The sequence below is a fragment of the Myxine glutinosa genome, chromosome 7 (genome assembly GCF_964187855.1).
Source record: "Myxine glutinosa chromosome 7, kmMyxGlut1.1, whole genome shotgun sequence".
NCBI classification, from domain to species: domain Eukaryota; kingdom Metazoa; phylum Chordata; class Myxini; order Myxiniformes; family Myxinidae; genus Myxine; species Myxine glutinosa.
In genome coordinates, this window is record NC_136267.1 from 127,398,927 (window position 1) to 127,414,199 (window position 15,273).

The following is a 15,273-nucleotide window of genomic DNA, read 5'->3' on the forward strand; positions in this document are numbered from 1 at the left end:
TTGTTTTGGTAACAATTTAGTTAACAGATTTTCATATGTTTCCCTTACTAAAGGTTACATTCGCATAATACATTCAGAACCTGCAGATGTGCTGTATCATACAAGTGAATCTTTTACAACAATGCAAATGCCCCCTACCACTCATGGTCAGATGACTTGTAAAAAAATCCAGTATAAGAGCGTCTGATGAAATGGGCAACCTGCAGGATTGATCTTTGTACGACCAAAATGTTCAATGATTCAATAATATTCATCCTGGAAGAGAGAGAGGACAAAACCCAGCAAGGAGCAGCATTAAGCAGAACAGTCAAGAAGGTTGCACCTTTTTTTTTCTTTTTTTCTTTTTTGGTATTCAAGATCGGGGCTCATGTAAGAGCTAACATAAATCACAAAAAAATATAAAACGGACACACAAAACATACAGTAAAGGGAGCGGGACAAGATGGGGAGGGAGAGGGAAGCACACAAGTACAACAGAAGATAACAGGGACATCGGGAGATCTGTTTGAGGGAGAGGGCTTGAGGGGAGGAGAGGGTGGGAGAGGTATAAAACACATGGACACTGCTAGGACTTCCAGGAAAGAAGTTGGTATTTCAAAAAAGTGGATCTGGGGTGAATTAACAGGGGTAGAAAAGATCAAGGTTTTGGATGAGGGGAGATAAGAGATGGTGGTGAACAGCTGTTTTAAAGACCTGGAGGGAGGAGTGGGATTGAAGAGGGTGAGGGAGTTTGTTCCAGAGGCGGGAGTAAAGAGGAATGGAAAAATGAAGGTGAGCAGAGTCTTGATTTTGGCAATTTCACCAGAAGAGGGTTGCTGGCAGATCTTGTGTAACCTATGGGAGTATTTGGGGGGGAGAGCACAGATAGAGCTTGGGGAGCAAGGCCAGATAGGAGTCAGTAGAAGACATAAAGACCACCTACCTACCTGCGGTGAGTGAGTGAAAGGCCCTCAGAATCAGCTTCATCACGGAAGATTCCAATGATTCTGAAAGCTTTGGTTTCAACAGTATGAAGCCGAGCTAGGTGTGAGGCAAGAGCACCAGCCCAGAGGGGAAAGCAGTATTCCATTGAGCTGTGGATGAAAGCCTTGTATGTGGTGAGTAGCTCCGGTGTGCCAAGGAAGGACTTCGCACGACGGAGGATGCCCAGTCGGGGACTGGCTTTGGATGCCAGCTTGGAAATGTGGTTTTCCCAAGAAAGATCATGGCAGATAATGAGACCCATAAGCTTGAGAGACAGAACTTCTTGGAGAGGATTGTTGAGAAAGTAGATGGGAGGGTTGTCGAGTCGGTCTTTTCGGAGAGACATAGTAAGAGTGTGAGATTTGTCAGGATTGAAAGACATGTTTCACTTGTTTGACCAGTCTGTGATTTTGTGCAGGTTTGCAGAGTGGGGAGGCTGCAGACTGCCGATCTGAGGGATGAGGAATGGAGCGGCAGAGAGTGGATTCATCAGCAAAGAGATAGAGGGGATTTTACAGAGAGTCGGAGAGATCATTGATGAAGACCAGAAAAAGCACAGGGCCCAGAACACTGGCTTGGGGAACTCCAGCCTGAACAGGAAGGGGAGATGAGAGAAACCCATTCAGGGCCATATGTTGACTACGACCAGAGAGGAGGTCCACAAGCCATGCGTGAAGATTTCCATGCATACCATAGGAGGAGAGTTTGGTGAGCAGGGCGGGCTGCCAGACCGTATCGAAGGCACGTGTTATGTCAAGTGAGACAGCTCTGATTTCCTGTTTGGCATTGAGGACCTCCATCCATTGTTGAGACAGCAGAAGCAGCATGTCCAAAGTAGAGTGACCTGGTCTGAAACCAAATTGATGATCAGAGATCAAGCCATTGAAGAAGAAGGATTTGATATCCGAAGCAATGATGGATTCTATGACTTTGCTGATAATTGGGAGCAGGCTGATTGGTCTGTCGTTGCAAGGATCTGTTTTTGCACCTTTTTTTGTGTAAAGCGGCAATGTTGGCTGATTTCCAAAGTGATGGCAGATGACCTTGAGCGAAAGAGAAGGTGAAGGGAATAGAGAGAGGGTGTGAAAGAGCGGCAGAGCAGGATTTTAGGACCCGTGGGTTGATGCCGTCTGGTCCAGTTGCAGAATCAAAGTCGAGGTTTGACAGAAACTTCTCCACCTTGTCAGGAGAGAAGGACACAGAGTCCAGGAGCAGCTGGGTTCGACTGCGTAAGGTGGGTACAGAGAGAGATGGGTTTTGGGACACAAGATTTTGAGGCAAACACAGAGTTGAGGCATTCGTCTTTGTCACGTGCGGTGTCAACTGTGTAGCCATTTGAGGTAAGGGAGGGGATGGAGGTGGAACAAACACCAGAAACAAATTTGACGAGACGCCACCAGGATTTGGAGGAAGGAGACATATTTGAGAGTTGTCTTGAGAGTAGAGAGATAGTGTTTCCTGGCTCTCCTGAGGGTAGACACACTCTTGTTCCAAGCTTGGTGGAAGGAACTGAGATTGCCTTCAGTTGGATTAGCCTTCCAAGAGGCAAAGGCAAGTTGTTTCAGGGCAACTGCCGCACCACAAGATTCTGTGTACCATGGACGGGAGGAAGGGTATGACAACTGAAGACAAGATGGGATAAATCTGTGAATGAGAGAGAGCAGTTTACTTTGGAAGAATTCCCAGGAAGAGTTGATGTCAGAGGCAGTAGAGATGGGAGACCAGTCCAGATGAGTGATGGCTGCTTGAAGACCATGCCGGTCAGCCTGAGTGAAATTCCAGACTCGTCGACGCTCGGTAGGCTCTCTGAGAATGGCCGGAGAGATGTCCACTTTAACAAGCACATGATCAGAAGAACCGATTGGAGCAGAAGAAGAGCAGCAGACATTTTGCAGGGAAGTTTGTCATAACCAAGTCTAGAAGAGAAGATGCTCCGTTGACTGAGATGTTGGCAAATGTAGTGACTACAAAGACAACCAATACTCATGATATTCCAAATTGAACAGCCACCATACTCTGCAATACAATGCATCAGCCATCGCTTATGTCATGCATATTTCCAATGTTATTGTTCTGTACGTGCAAATATGGCCTTTTGAAATAAAAAAAATACAGTAATGTATATGTATATATGTATATGTATATACATATATATATATATATATATATATATATATATATATATATATATATAGTGCTACGGTTTTGAGATTTGTACATATGACATCATTAAAGGCTAAAGGTTTGCCCCCCATAGTTAGTCCACAAGCAACACGTAGGCCCACTTAGAGTATTAGTTATGTCATAGTATGTGTAAGAGTAGGCCATTTCCCTAGTAATATCTGCGTTGTGTAAAGACGTGAGCTTAGGTCCTTCATTTTTGCACCACCCTCCCAAATCCATCTATGGGCATAATTGATCCCGCGCCCCAATTGGCTGATCCCTCAATTTTGTTACGCTTTGGGCTACCCGCAACAATTTGTTCGCTTTGGCTGCCAGCAGCATTAGCTGCCCTTTGTTCGCACGAACTAGCCGAGTAACACGAGGTAGGCTGGAGAAGAGGGAGGAGCGCGGGGTCGGGGTGTGGCGGCGTCAAGGAGCACGTCAGAGGCGATGACGGTAAGGGCCACCAGCCAACCAGGGCTCTGAAGGGAATGGCGTGATAGGGCGTGGTAAGGGCGTCTAGCAAGTTCCAGAGAGTTCGCTGGGCAGGGCTATATAAGTCTTCGCACAAAGCCCTTGAACAGGACTTATGAGAAAGGACTTGCCAGAGAACCTATGCATGAGAGGAAGGAACTGTATCGAGAGGACTGCAGTGAGGACTCGCACAAGAGAAGAGGGCTGGTTGAGAGCACTGCATTGTGTGAACACTTCGAAGCTTAGCGCTGTATTGAACTATTACGTACGCAGCCACGCGAGTGAACGCGGCACAGCCGCCAGTATTAACCGCCAGAGCCCAGACCCTACCGTTCGCCCCGTAATTATCCCGTGCGCGCCAACGACACGCGGAGAGCTCCTGCCGTCTCTGTTCATCTACTTCGCGGTGTGAGCTGGGGACCGGAGAGAGAGCTGCCCGGACGCCATCCCTGGACGTGCTGACCTTCGTCTGCAATCCCCGTGTGAGTGTCTGTGAGTGAGACGGGCCCGTTTGTCTGGGGTATTAAGTATAAGACTGCTTAAGGACTGCACTGTCTTCTTCTTCTCATCATTGTACATAGTGTGAATAAATTCTGTTCTTCCTTTCTTCCAATTCGACCGCTTCTGTGATTTCCATCATTGGGTAAGCGTGGCACGAATAAGAACCGCTTGGATCGGGGTCTAGTCATTGATAACGGCTCGGATCACGGGTTCGCTACCGCTCGGCGTATCCACCAACACCCGTGATTCAGGCGGGGCTTATTTCCTCGTTTCTGGGCAGCGCGAGTAATTAGGTAATAGCGAATTCTTGGTCCTAAAACCCGATTTCGCGCTGTCTGGGAAGGACGTCATCGGTCCCGGGTCCCGTCGGTCAGTCAAAGACAAGGGGACTAATTCCCCCTTGGTAAGTATGTATGTATGTATGTATGTATGTATGTATGTATGTATGTATGTATGTATGTGTGTGTATGTATATATATATATATATATATATATATATATATATATATATATAGTGAAAAATTGTCCATAATCACCATCAAAGTTACTAATTTATCAAAAGTCAACATTCGTCATCATCAGCAACATACCATACTCTTTACAGAGTGTTGTTGCTGCCAAAGCATCCTGATTTACTCTCCAAACTCTCTGCCTACAGTATCCAAGGTCAACTCCACACATGGCTTTATGACTTCCTCCACTCTCGTAGCCAACATGTGGCTCTCAACAAAATCCTTCATCTCCTCTCCCTGTCAAGTACCCCGAGTCAGTGTTCTTGGCCTAGTGCTATTCCCGATCTGCATCAAAGACATCTTTGACTCTGGAAAATCCTCTATCTATTTGTTGATGACTGCATCCTCTGCTGTGACATCTCTCATCCTTCAGGCAGGCAGGCAGCCACCATACTCAGCCTCTTCACCATACTCAGTAGCCTCTTCACTCTCTTCAGACATTGAAAAAAAATCACGAGCTGGTCAAACAGTTGGAATGTCTTTTTTCAATCATGACAAATCTCACACTCACAATGCCTCTATCTCTCTCTCTCTCTCTCTCTCTGAAAGGACCGTTTGGCAAACTCTCATATCTACTTTTTAAAGAATCCTCATGAGGAAGTTCAGTCAAATGCCTGGATCTCACTATCAGCCATGCTCTTTCTTGGGCAAACCACATTTCAAAGTTGGTCTCCAAAGTTAGCCCAGCCACCAACTGGGCATCCTCAGTCATACAAAGCCTTTCCTTAGCACACCTGAACTCCTATTCACCTACACTCCTACAGTCTTTCCTCTGCAGTATGATGGAGTACTGCTCTCCCCTCTGGGTTGGCTCACCTACCTCATATCTTGCTCAGCTTGATGCCATGGAAACCAAGGCCTTCAAGATTATTGGAATCTCACACGATGAAACTGAGTCTATATGGGCCTATCATTTCGTCATTGCAGACAGGTCGGTGGTCTCTTTGTCTTCTACTGCCTACTCTCTCATCTTGCACCCTCTGCTCTTTTCCTTTTGGTGAAACTACCCAAATCCAGGATCACTACTCACCTCCACTCATTTGTTCCTCTTTTTTCCCACCTGTGGAACCAACTTCCACATTCTCTTTAATCTCATTCTACCCTCCAGGTCTTCAAGACAACTGTTCACCACCATCTCAGATCATCCCCAATCCACGACCATATTTTCTACCCTCATTAACCCCACCCCTCCGCCCCCATCGCAAATCCTCACGATTCTAATCTAAAGCAAAGTTGAAAGATGGCAAAACGTTTCACCAGGAATTACTCAATATCATATTTAGAGTTTAAAATCTTCTGTTTTGATCCCTGTGACCCGAAGTCCCCACCCCTCTGGGGCATGCACAGGGGATAAAATCCCAAAAATCGTTACATATTTAATGTATCCCCCAATGCCGATTGCATATACAATGTTTCATTAAAAATGTTCCTCTAAATGCAAGGATTTTTAGTCAATGACCTCTTGTCTCCGGAACAGGGCGCCATGGGGCGAAGCCAAAAATGATACTGTTCTTGCACCTTCTTGCCCTGTGCCGTGTGATGATCATAACTACCAGGTTTGGTGAATTTCTGTACAACAGTTTAGTAGGAGATAGCATGATGGACGGACACACAGCCAGACAGACAAAGCCAATTACAATAGCCTTGGGAAGTAAAGGCTCGTGAAGTTCCATACCACTAAATGCTTATGAAGGTCCATAACACTAAAAGTTTGTGAAGTTCCATAACCATAAAAGCTTGTAAAGTTCCATAACCCTAAAAGCTTGTGAAGTTCCATAACCCGAAACGTTTGTGAAGTACCATTACCCTAAAAGTTTGTGAAGTTCCATAACCCGAAAAGTTGGGGAAGTTCCATAACCCGAAAGGCTGGTGAAGTTCCATAACCCAAAAAGTTTGTGAAGTTCCATAACCTTAAAAGTTTGTGAAGTTCCATAACCCGAAAAGTTTATGAAGTTCCATTACCCTAAAAGTTTGTGAAGTTCCATAACCTTAAAAGTTTGTGAAGTTCCATAACCTTAAAAGTTAGTGAAGTTCCATAACCCGAAACGTTTATGAAGTTCCATAACCCAAAACGTTTATGAAGTTCCATAACCCGAAACGTTTATGAAGTTCCATAACCCGAAACGTTTATGAAGTTCCATAACCCGAAAAGTTTGTGAAGTTCCATTACCCTAAAAGTTTGTGAAGTTCCATAACCTTAAAAGTTTGTGAAGTTCCATAACCTTAAAAGTTAGTGAAGTTCCATAACCCGAAACGTTTATGAAGTTCCATAACCCAAAACGTTTATGAAGTTCCATAACCCGAAAAGTTGGGGAAGTTCCATAACCCAAACGGCTGGTGAAGTTCCATAACCCAAAAAGGTTTGTGAAGTTCCATAACCGTAAAAGTTTGTGAAGTTCCATAACCCGAAACGTTTATGAAGTTCCATAACCCAAAACGTTTATGAAGTTCCATAACCCAAAACGTTTATGAAGTTCCATAACCCGAAAAGTTTGTGAAGTTCCATTACCCTAAAAGTTTGTGAAGTTCCATAACCCGAAAAGTTTGGGAAGTTCCATTACCCTAAGGGCTGGTGAAGTTGCATAACCCAAAACGTTTATGAAGTTCCATAATCCGAAACGTTTGTGATGTTCCATAACCCGAAAAGTTTGTGAAGTTCCATTACCCTAAAAGTTTGTGAAGTTCCATTACCCTAAAGGTTGGTGAAGTTCCATATCCTAAAAGGTTTGTGAAGTTCCATAACCCCAAAAGTTTGTGAAGTTCCATAACCTAAAAGGTTTGTGAAGTTCCATAACCCCAAAAGTTTGTGATGTTCCAGAACTTAACAGGTTTGTGAAGTTCCATAACCTAAAAGGTTTGTGAAGTTCCATAACCTAAAAGGTTTGTGAAGTTCCATAACCCCAAAAGTTTGTGAAGTCCAATAACTCTAAAAGCTAGTGAAGTTTCACAAGCCTAAAAGCTTCGGAAGTCACATAATAGAAGGTAAAAAACGCGGCCACACTGTCTGAAGCCCACGTAAGACACCAAAAGCACTGTCTGTCATTTAAAGAATAAAGCAGGTGTAAACTGTGCAGGTAATTTCCAGTGAACTTCCCTGGAATCCGAACATGCACAATGCAGATTTGAAACTAAAAGAAACGCGACAGAGAGCAAATTCGGAGACGAACACACTCACCAGGTGTGTGACGAGGCAGTCAGGTGTGTTCCGGAGGTTCTTCCGACATGGGTGGAGTGGGAAACGCCTCGTACAGCACACCTGGCGGGCGCGGCTCATTTTTATAAACTCCTCGTGCTTGAATGAGGATTACCATATCCCAAAAGATTTATGCACAAGCAAAACCAAGCAAAACCAACCTGCAACAATCTTTTTGGAATTTTGCATCACTTATTTAAAAATTTTCAAAAATAATAAAACGACAAGCGTCCTCAAGGATGGAGATTCCCCGAGCCAGGTGATAAATGGAGCCAGGATGGAGATTCCCCAAGCACGGTGATAAATGGAGCCAGGATGGAGATTCCCCGAGCCAGGTGATAAATGGACCCAGGATGGAGATTCCCCTTGCCAGGTGATAAATGGAGCCAGGATGGAGATTCCCCAAGCAAGGTGATAAATGGAGCCAGGATGGAGATTCCCCAAGCACGGTGATAAATGGAGCCAGGATGGAGATTCCCCGAGCCAGGTGATAAATGGACCCAGGATGGAGATTCCCCAAGCAAGGTGATAAATGGAGCCAGGATGGAGATTCCCCAAGCAAGGTGATAAATGGAGCCAGGATGGAGATTCCCCTTGCCAGGTGATAAATGGAGCCAGGATGGAGATTCCCCAAGCAAGGTGATAAATGGAGCCAGGATGGAGATTCCCCTTGCAAGGTGATAAATGGAGCCAGGAAGGAGATTCCCCAAGCAAGGTGATAAATGGAGCCAGGATGGAGTTCCCCAAGCAAGGTGATAAATGGAGCCAGGATGGAGATTCCCCGAGCCAGGTGATAAATGGAGCCAGGATGGAGATTCCCCAAGCAAGGTGATAAATGGAGCCAGGATGGAGATTCCCCTTGCCAGGTGATGAATGGAGCCAGGATGGAAATTCCCCAAGCAAGGTGATAAATGGAGCCAGGATGGAGATTCCCTAAGCAAGGTGATGAATGGAGCCAGGATGGAGATTCACCGAGCCAGGTGATAAATGGAGCCAGGATGGAGATTCCCCAAGCAAGGTGATAAATGGAGCCAGGATGGAGATTCCCCTTGTCAGGTGATAAATGGAGTCAGGATGGAGATTCCCCAAGCAAGGTGATAAATGGAGCCAGGATGGAGATTCCCCGAGCCAGGTGATAAATGGAGCCAGGATGGAGATTCCCCGAGCCAGGTGATAAATGGAGCCAGGATGGAGATTCCCCGAGCCAGGTGATAAATGGAACCAGGATAGAGATTCCCCAAGCATGGTGATAAATGGAGCCAGGATGGAGATTCACCGAGCCAGGTGATAAATGGAGCCAGGATGGAGATTCCCCAAGCAAGGTGATAAATGGAGCCAGGATGGAGATTCCCCTTGCCAGGTGATAAATGGAGCTAGGATGGAGATTCCCCAAGCAAGTTGATCAATGGAGACAGGATGGAGATTCCCCTTGCCAGGTGATAAATGGAGCCAGGATGGAGATTCCCCAAGCAAGGTGATAAATGGAGCCAGGATGGAGATTCCCCGAGCCAGGTGATAAATGGAGCCAGGATGGAGATTCCCCAAGCAAAGTGATAAATGGAGCCAGGATGGAGATTCCCCGAGCCAGGTGATAAATGGAGCGAGGATGGAGATTCCCCGAGCCAGGTGATAAATGGAACCAGGATGGAGATTCCCCAAGCAAGGTGATAATTGGAGCCAGGATGGAGATTCCCCGAGCCAGGTGATAAATGGAGACAGGATGGAGATTCCCCTTGCCAGGTGATGAATGGAGCCAGGATGGAGATTCCCCAAGCAAGGTGATAAATGGAGCCAGGATGGAGATTCCCTTTGCAAGGTGATAAATGGAGCCAGGATGGAGATTCCCCGAGCCAGGTGATAAATGGAGCCAGGATGGAGATTCCCCAAGCAAGGTGATAAATGGAGCCAGGATGGAGATTCCCCTTGCCAGGTGATAAATGGAGCCAGGATGGAGATTCCCCAAGCAAGTTGATAAATGGAGCCAGGATGGAGATTCCCCGAGCCAGGTGATAAATGGAGCCAGGATGGAGATTCCCCAAGCAAGGTGATAAATGGAGCCAGCATGGAGATTCCCCGAGCACGGTGATAAATGGAGCCAGGATGGAGATTCCCCGAGCCAGGTGATAAATGGAGCCAGGATGGAGATTCCCCAAGCAAGGTGATAAATGGAGCCAGGATGGAGATTCCCCTTGCAAGGTGATAAATGGAGCCAGGAAGGAGATTCCCCAAGCAAGGTGATGAATGGAGCCAGAATGGAGTTCCCCAAGCAAGGTGATAAATGGAGCCAGGATGGAGATTCCCCGAGCCAGGTGATAAATGGAGCGAGGATGGAGATTCCCCAAGCAAGGTGATAAATGGAGCCAGGATGGAGATTCCCCTTGCCAGGTGATAAATGGAGCTAGGATAGAGATTCCCCAAGCCAGATGATAAATGGAGCCAGGATGGAGATTCCCCTTGCCAGGTGATAAATGGAGCCAGGATGGAGATTCCCCAAGCAAGGTGATAAATGGAGCCAGGATGGAGATTCCCCGAGCCAGGTGATAAATGGAGCCAGGATGGAGATTCCCCGAGCCAGGTGATGAATGGAGCCAGGATGGAGATTCCCCAAGCCAGGTGATAAATGGAACCAGGATGGAGATTCCCCAAGCAAGGTGATAAATGGAGCCAGGATGGAGATTCCCCAAGCAAGGTGATAAATGGAGCCAGGATGGAGATTCCCCTTGCCAGGTGATGAATGGAGCCAGGATGGAGATTCCCCAAGCAAGGTGATAAATGGAGCCAGGATGGAGATTCCCTTAGCAAGGTGATAAATGGAGCCAGGATGGAGATTCCCCAAGCCAGGTGATAAATGGAGCCAGGATGGAGATTCCCCAAGCAAGGTGATAAATGGAGCCAGGATGGAGATTCCCCTTGCCAGGTGATAAATGGAGCCAGGATGGAGATTCCCCAAGCAAGTTGATAAATGGAGCCAGGATGGAGATTCCCCTTGCCAGGTGATAAATGGAGCCAGGATGGAGATTCCCCAAGCAAGGTGATAAATGGAGCCAGGATGGAGATTCCCCAAGCCAGGTGATAAATGGAGCCAGGATGGAGATTCCCCAAGCAAGGTGATAAATGGAGCCAGGATGGAGATTCCCCGAGCCAGGTGATAAATGGAGCTAGGATGGAGATTCCCCGAGCCAGGTGATAAATGGAACCAGGATGGAGATTCCCCAAGCAAGGTGATAAATGGAGCCAGGATGGAGATTCCCTGAGCCAGGTGATAAATGGAACCAGGATGGAGATTCCCCGAGCCAGGTGATAAATGGAACCAGGATGGAGATTCCCCAAGCAAGGTGATAAATGGAGCCAGGATGGAGATTCCCCAAGCAAGGTGATTAATGGAGCAAGCATAGAGATTCACTGAGGCAGGTGACAAATAGAGCCAGGATGGAGCTTCCCCGAGCCAGGTGATTAATGGAGCCAGGATGGAGCTTCCCCGAGCCAGGTGATTAATGGAGCCAAGATGGAGATTACCCGAGCCAGGTGATAAATGGAGCCAGCAAGGAGATTCGATTTTGGTGAAGATCTGAATATGGATTCGGACATGAGAATTATTTAATTTTCAAGTGATTCTTCACCATTGGGAGATCAGGCCAAAAACGATACATAGCAGGATATCTCAAAAAGTTATGGATGGATTTGGATGAAACTGGTTGGACTCTCTACTGAGTGCCGTTTTTATTATTGATGACATGATGCAGCACTACATCCCTCACAATAGATTCCATGGTTTTACCTGCTACCGAGGTTAGGCTTATTGGCCTGTAATTATCTGGCAATCGGCGATTTCCTTTCTTAAGGATCGTGATTACATTGGCTTTTTTCCAATCGTCCGGAAGTATTCTCTCATCCAACGATTTCTTAAAGATAATTGCCAGTGGAGTCGATATAACATGAGCTAACTCCTTCAGGACGATCCATCAGGTCCTGCTGACTTTCACCCAAACTACATGATTTATCGTTTTAAGGCACAGAATCCATTGTTTGTATTTGTACCATTTTAAGAGTTTTCCCATTTTGGAGTTATTGACCCTGTTCTTACCTTTGTGTTCGTAGCTTAATAGTATATATTGCTTTGTTACCCTCACCCATTCCCAAAAGGAGTGAGGCTATCGTAATCGCGTTGTGTGTCGTTGGTTTAAGCAGCCACAGTATTGGAGTGTCTGCGGGCACATGTACTTTCTTTTTTAAGTTGTTCATTCTCAGATCTACTGTAATCTATATGCACCACAAATACTCGGCATTGTCAAATGCTCAATCTTGTTGCATAAATGTGATTGTGAAGTAGATTTGCAATAAGTATGGTGCAGTAATTTCACCTCATGTATGACAGTGGAATCAAATAAAGTGGTGTGTGCGTTTGTGTATCTGTATGTGTGTGTGTGTCTATGCATGTGTGTGTGTGTGTCTGTGTGTGTGTTTGTACGTGTGTGTGTGTGTGTGTGTGTGTCTGTGAGTGTGCGTCTGTGAGTGTGTGTCTGTGAGCGTGTGTGTGTTTGTGTGAGTGTGTGTCTGTCTCTGAGTGTGTCTGTGAGTGTGTGTGTGTTTGTGTGAGTGTGTGTCTGTCTCTGAGTGTGTCTGTGAGTGTGTGTGTGTGTGTCTGAGTGTGTCTGTGTGTGTCTGTGTGTGTGTGTGTGTGTGTGTGTGTGTGTGTGTGTGTGTGTGTGTGTGTGTGTGTGTGTGCATATTCAACCTTGTTTGTCTACGAGCAGGATATCTCAAAAGGTTATGGACGGATCCGGACGAAACTTGGTGGACAGGTTGTGTGTGTGACAAGGAAGAATCGATTCCATTTTGGTGAAGATCCGGATCCGGCTGGTAGAATTTTTTAAGTGATTCCTCACCATTGAGTGATGTGGCCAACCAGGCGGAGGTTTGCTCTCTAGTGAGTGCCGTTCTCGTTATTGATGTGATTCTTCACCATTGATTGGGAGAATGGGGCAAAAAAACGATATGTATATCCAATAGCACGATATCTCAAAAACGTTTTGGATGGATTATGACAACCGAACCGATCTCGATACTAACTGGATCGGAGGGGAAGCTCATTTTTTGAAGCCATTTGTCCGCCATCGTTTCTCTCCCAGAACGAATAAATGGTAATGTTAGTAACTGAGGTAAATCCAACTTACCGATTAAATGTGATTCCTCTTAAGTCTTTTCCTTTTATCACGACCGTCGCCGTTTTTACAACAGTAAGCAGAACACGATGACATTTCATAAGTTATACTATATAACAATAACATGCTTCTTTCAACCCGGGAATGGAATAAAATCAATTGGTAAAAGAGAAAAATCAAGTAGGAAGGTGGAAGTTTCGTTAGGAAATATTCACCTTCAAACGAGTAGGCCTATTTGTATTGACGCTGTAATATACTGAACAAACGCCTCACGTCGATATTTCAGTCAAGGAGCAGCCGAAAGAGGGACACAGACAACTGTACGACGCCATTACATGACTGTCTATATTCTGCGCATGCGCAGCCTCAATGCGACGCGATTGCGTCATTCAACACGATGCTACGGCCGCAAAAGGTAGTTTTTGTCTTGTGGGAGAAGGAATATGGCGGATGGAGCGCTTCCGGTGGCTTCAGGACTGTCCGACCAATTAATGTTAGCCACCTTATCAAGTTAGTATAGACTATAGAAATTAGTGATTATGACGAAACTTGGTGGACATGTTGCGTCGGTGAAACAAGAAGCCGATTCCATTTTGATTCAGGTCCGGATGCAGGTCCGGAAACCGTGGTTCAGGGGATACAAAACCACAAGGGGGTTCCTCTGACCTTTGCCATGACCTCCGGACCTGAGGCTACCAGTCATGGATAACTCCGCTGTCCGGCAGGTTGATAGTCAACCACAGATGCAGATATAGAATCCACCAAACTAAACAGTGTTCTCGCTCCTTTATTAATGTGTTACCTTACCAGTGGTTTGGCAATCCAAATTGGGGACCATACCCTTGACGGCCACCCGTCTACTTATTATGTACGGCCGGGTGAAACCATGGGATAAACGTTGGCGAAACTAGCGGAGCCAATCGGTGGGGCAGAACGTCCCGTATGTCTACTCTTTACGCACAATGTCGAACCAAAGAAAGAAACAGACAATCGAGCAGCTTGTTTGAAAGCAATTTACCAAAAAATAAAGCATGTATTTACAAGCACGTACAAAAGCAATGGTCACAGGCATGTATTTACAAAGCAATATTCACACAGTCAAAAGGAGTCACGTGAACAACAAGCAGGCAAAGACACAGGAGAAAAAGTAGTTAACCTTTTCAGTTATCACCAAACAATGAGATAGGTGCCTCATACATTTGCGGATGATTGGAGAGAAAGGGCCAGAGAGAGGGGAAGAAGAAAAAAATAATCTGGGTATGGGTTCAAAAATGGCCTCACCTGTACGTGAACCGATATGGTGTATGGCGAGTGGCTTGGCATTCCTCAGCGTTCCGCTTGGAGCACTTGCTTCGTGCACTATTGCGATGCCTGGTGTTCCACAATGCACGATTGGCATTGCTCTTGCTGCTCATCCATGTTTGCTTGGAGCCTCTGGTGCCACTTACTTTCTTCGCTTTCGCTTGCCGAACTCTCTCAGCTCCCACTTCCACTTCGCGTTCCTCAGATTTCACTTCGAGAACGCTCTCAACACTTGCTTGGCGCCCTCTCGCGATGACTGGCGTTCCTCAACTCTCGATTGGCATTCCTCTTGCTGCATCTCCATGTGTGCTTAGAGTCTCTCGAGCCACTTGGCATTCCTCCACATTTGCTTGGAGCCTCTCGCGCCGCTTGGTGTTCCTCTACGTTCACTTGACGAATGCTCTCAGCTCCCACTTCGCATTCCTCAGCATTCACTTCCCAAATGCTCTCAGCGCCCGCTTCGCGAACGGTGTCACGACACAGACTGCATGAATTGTTGAACTGTCCACATACTAAACAAAAATGGTTCAACTGCACATCTGCTCTCTGGATCCGTGCCTAAAACCCGACTCTCTGAGGTGTACCGTGTAGATCTAGCCACCCAGATTGTCACTCGAGAGTGTTGGGGGCAGGGGCTATTTGCTTCAGTGAAGTCACGAGAACTTGGATTTCAGAATAGCGGCCACTGCAGCATTACCAAAGCAATTATTTGGTTGAAGTTCGGAAGGTTGGTTTGAGAATGGAACAATGGGGATGGGCTTATCTACAATCACAACGCATAATCCTTTCCCCTGATATGAGGATGGGTAACCAACTAAACGATCATTACGGAAATATCTAAACTCCAGGGTTCTTTTATGTGTTGGATGTAACTCCCCGGGGACTTTTCCATAACCGCAACAATATATACTGTATATTGTGATGTTTGTGGGGGTTAGGGGGGGAGGGGTATATGAAAGAATACCATAGGAGAGATAGGATTGTATAATTAATTTGGAGCATG

The 15,273-nt window shown here is 46.0% G+C and overlaps 1 protein-coding gene across 3 annotated transcripts in view; it reads right to left on the reverse strand.

Moving 5' to 3' along the window:
- Positions 1–7,846, reverse strand: part of SLC12A8 (solute carrier family 12 member 8) — a 73,834-nt gene extending 65,988 nt beyond the window's left edge. The window contains exons 1-2 of one of the 3 annotated variants that reach the window (XM_068123193.2): positions 7,789–7,846; positions 139–255 (exon numbers count right to left, since the gene is read on the reverse strand). The gene's annotated coding sequence lies outside the window, so the exon portion shown is untranslated. The remainder of the gene's footprint in view (positions 1–138; positions 256–7,788) is intronic. The other 2 variants (XM_078782279.1, XM_068123195.2) reach the window with 2 other exon arrangements.
- Positions 7,847–15,273: the final 7,427 nt, after the last annotated feature.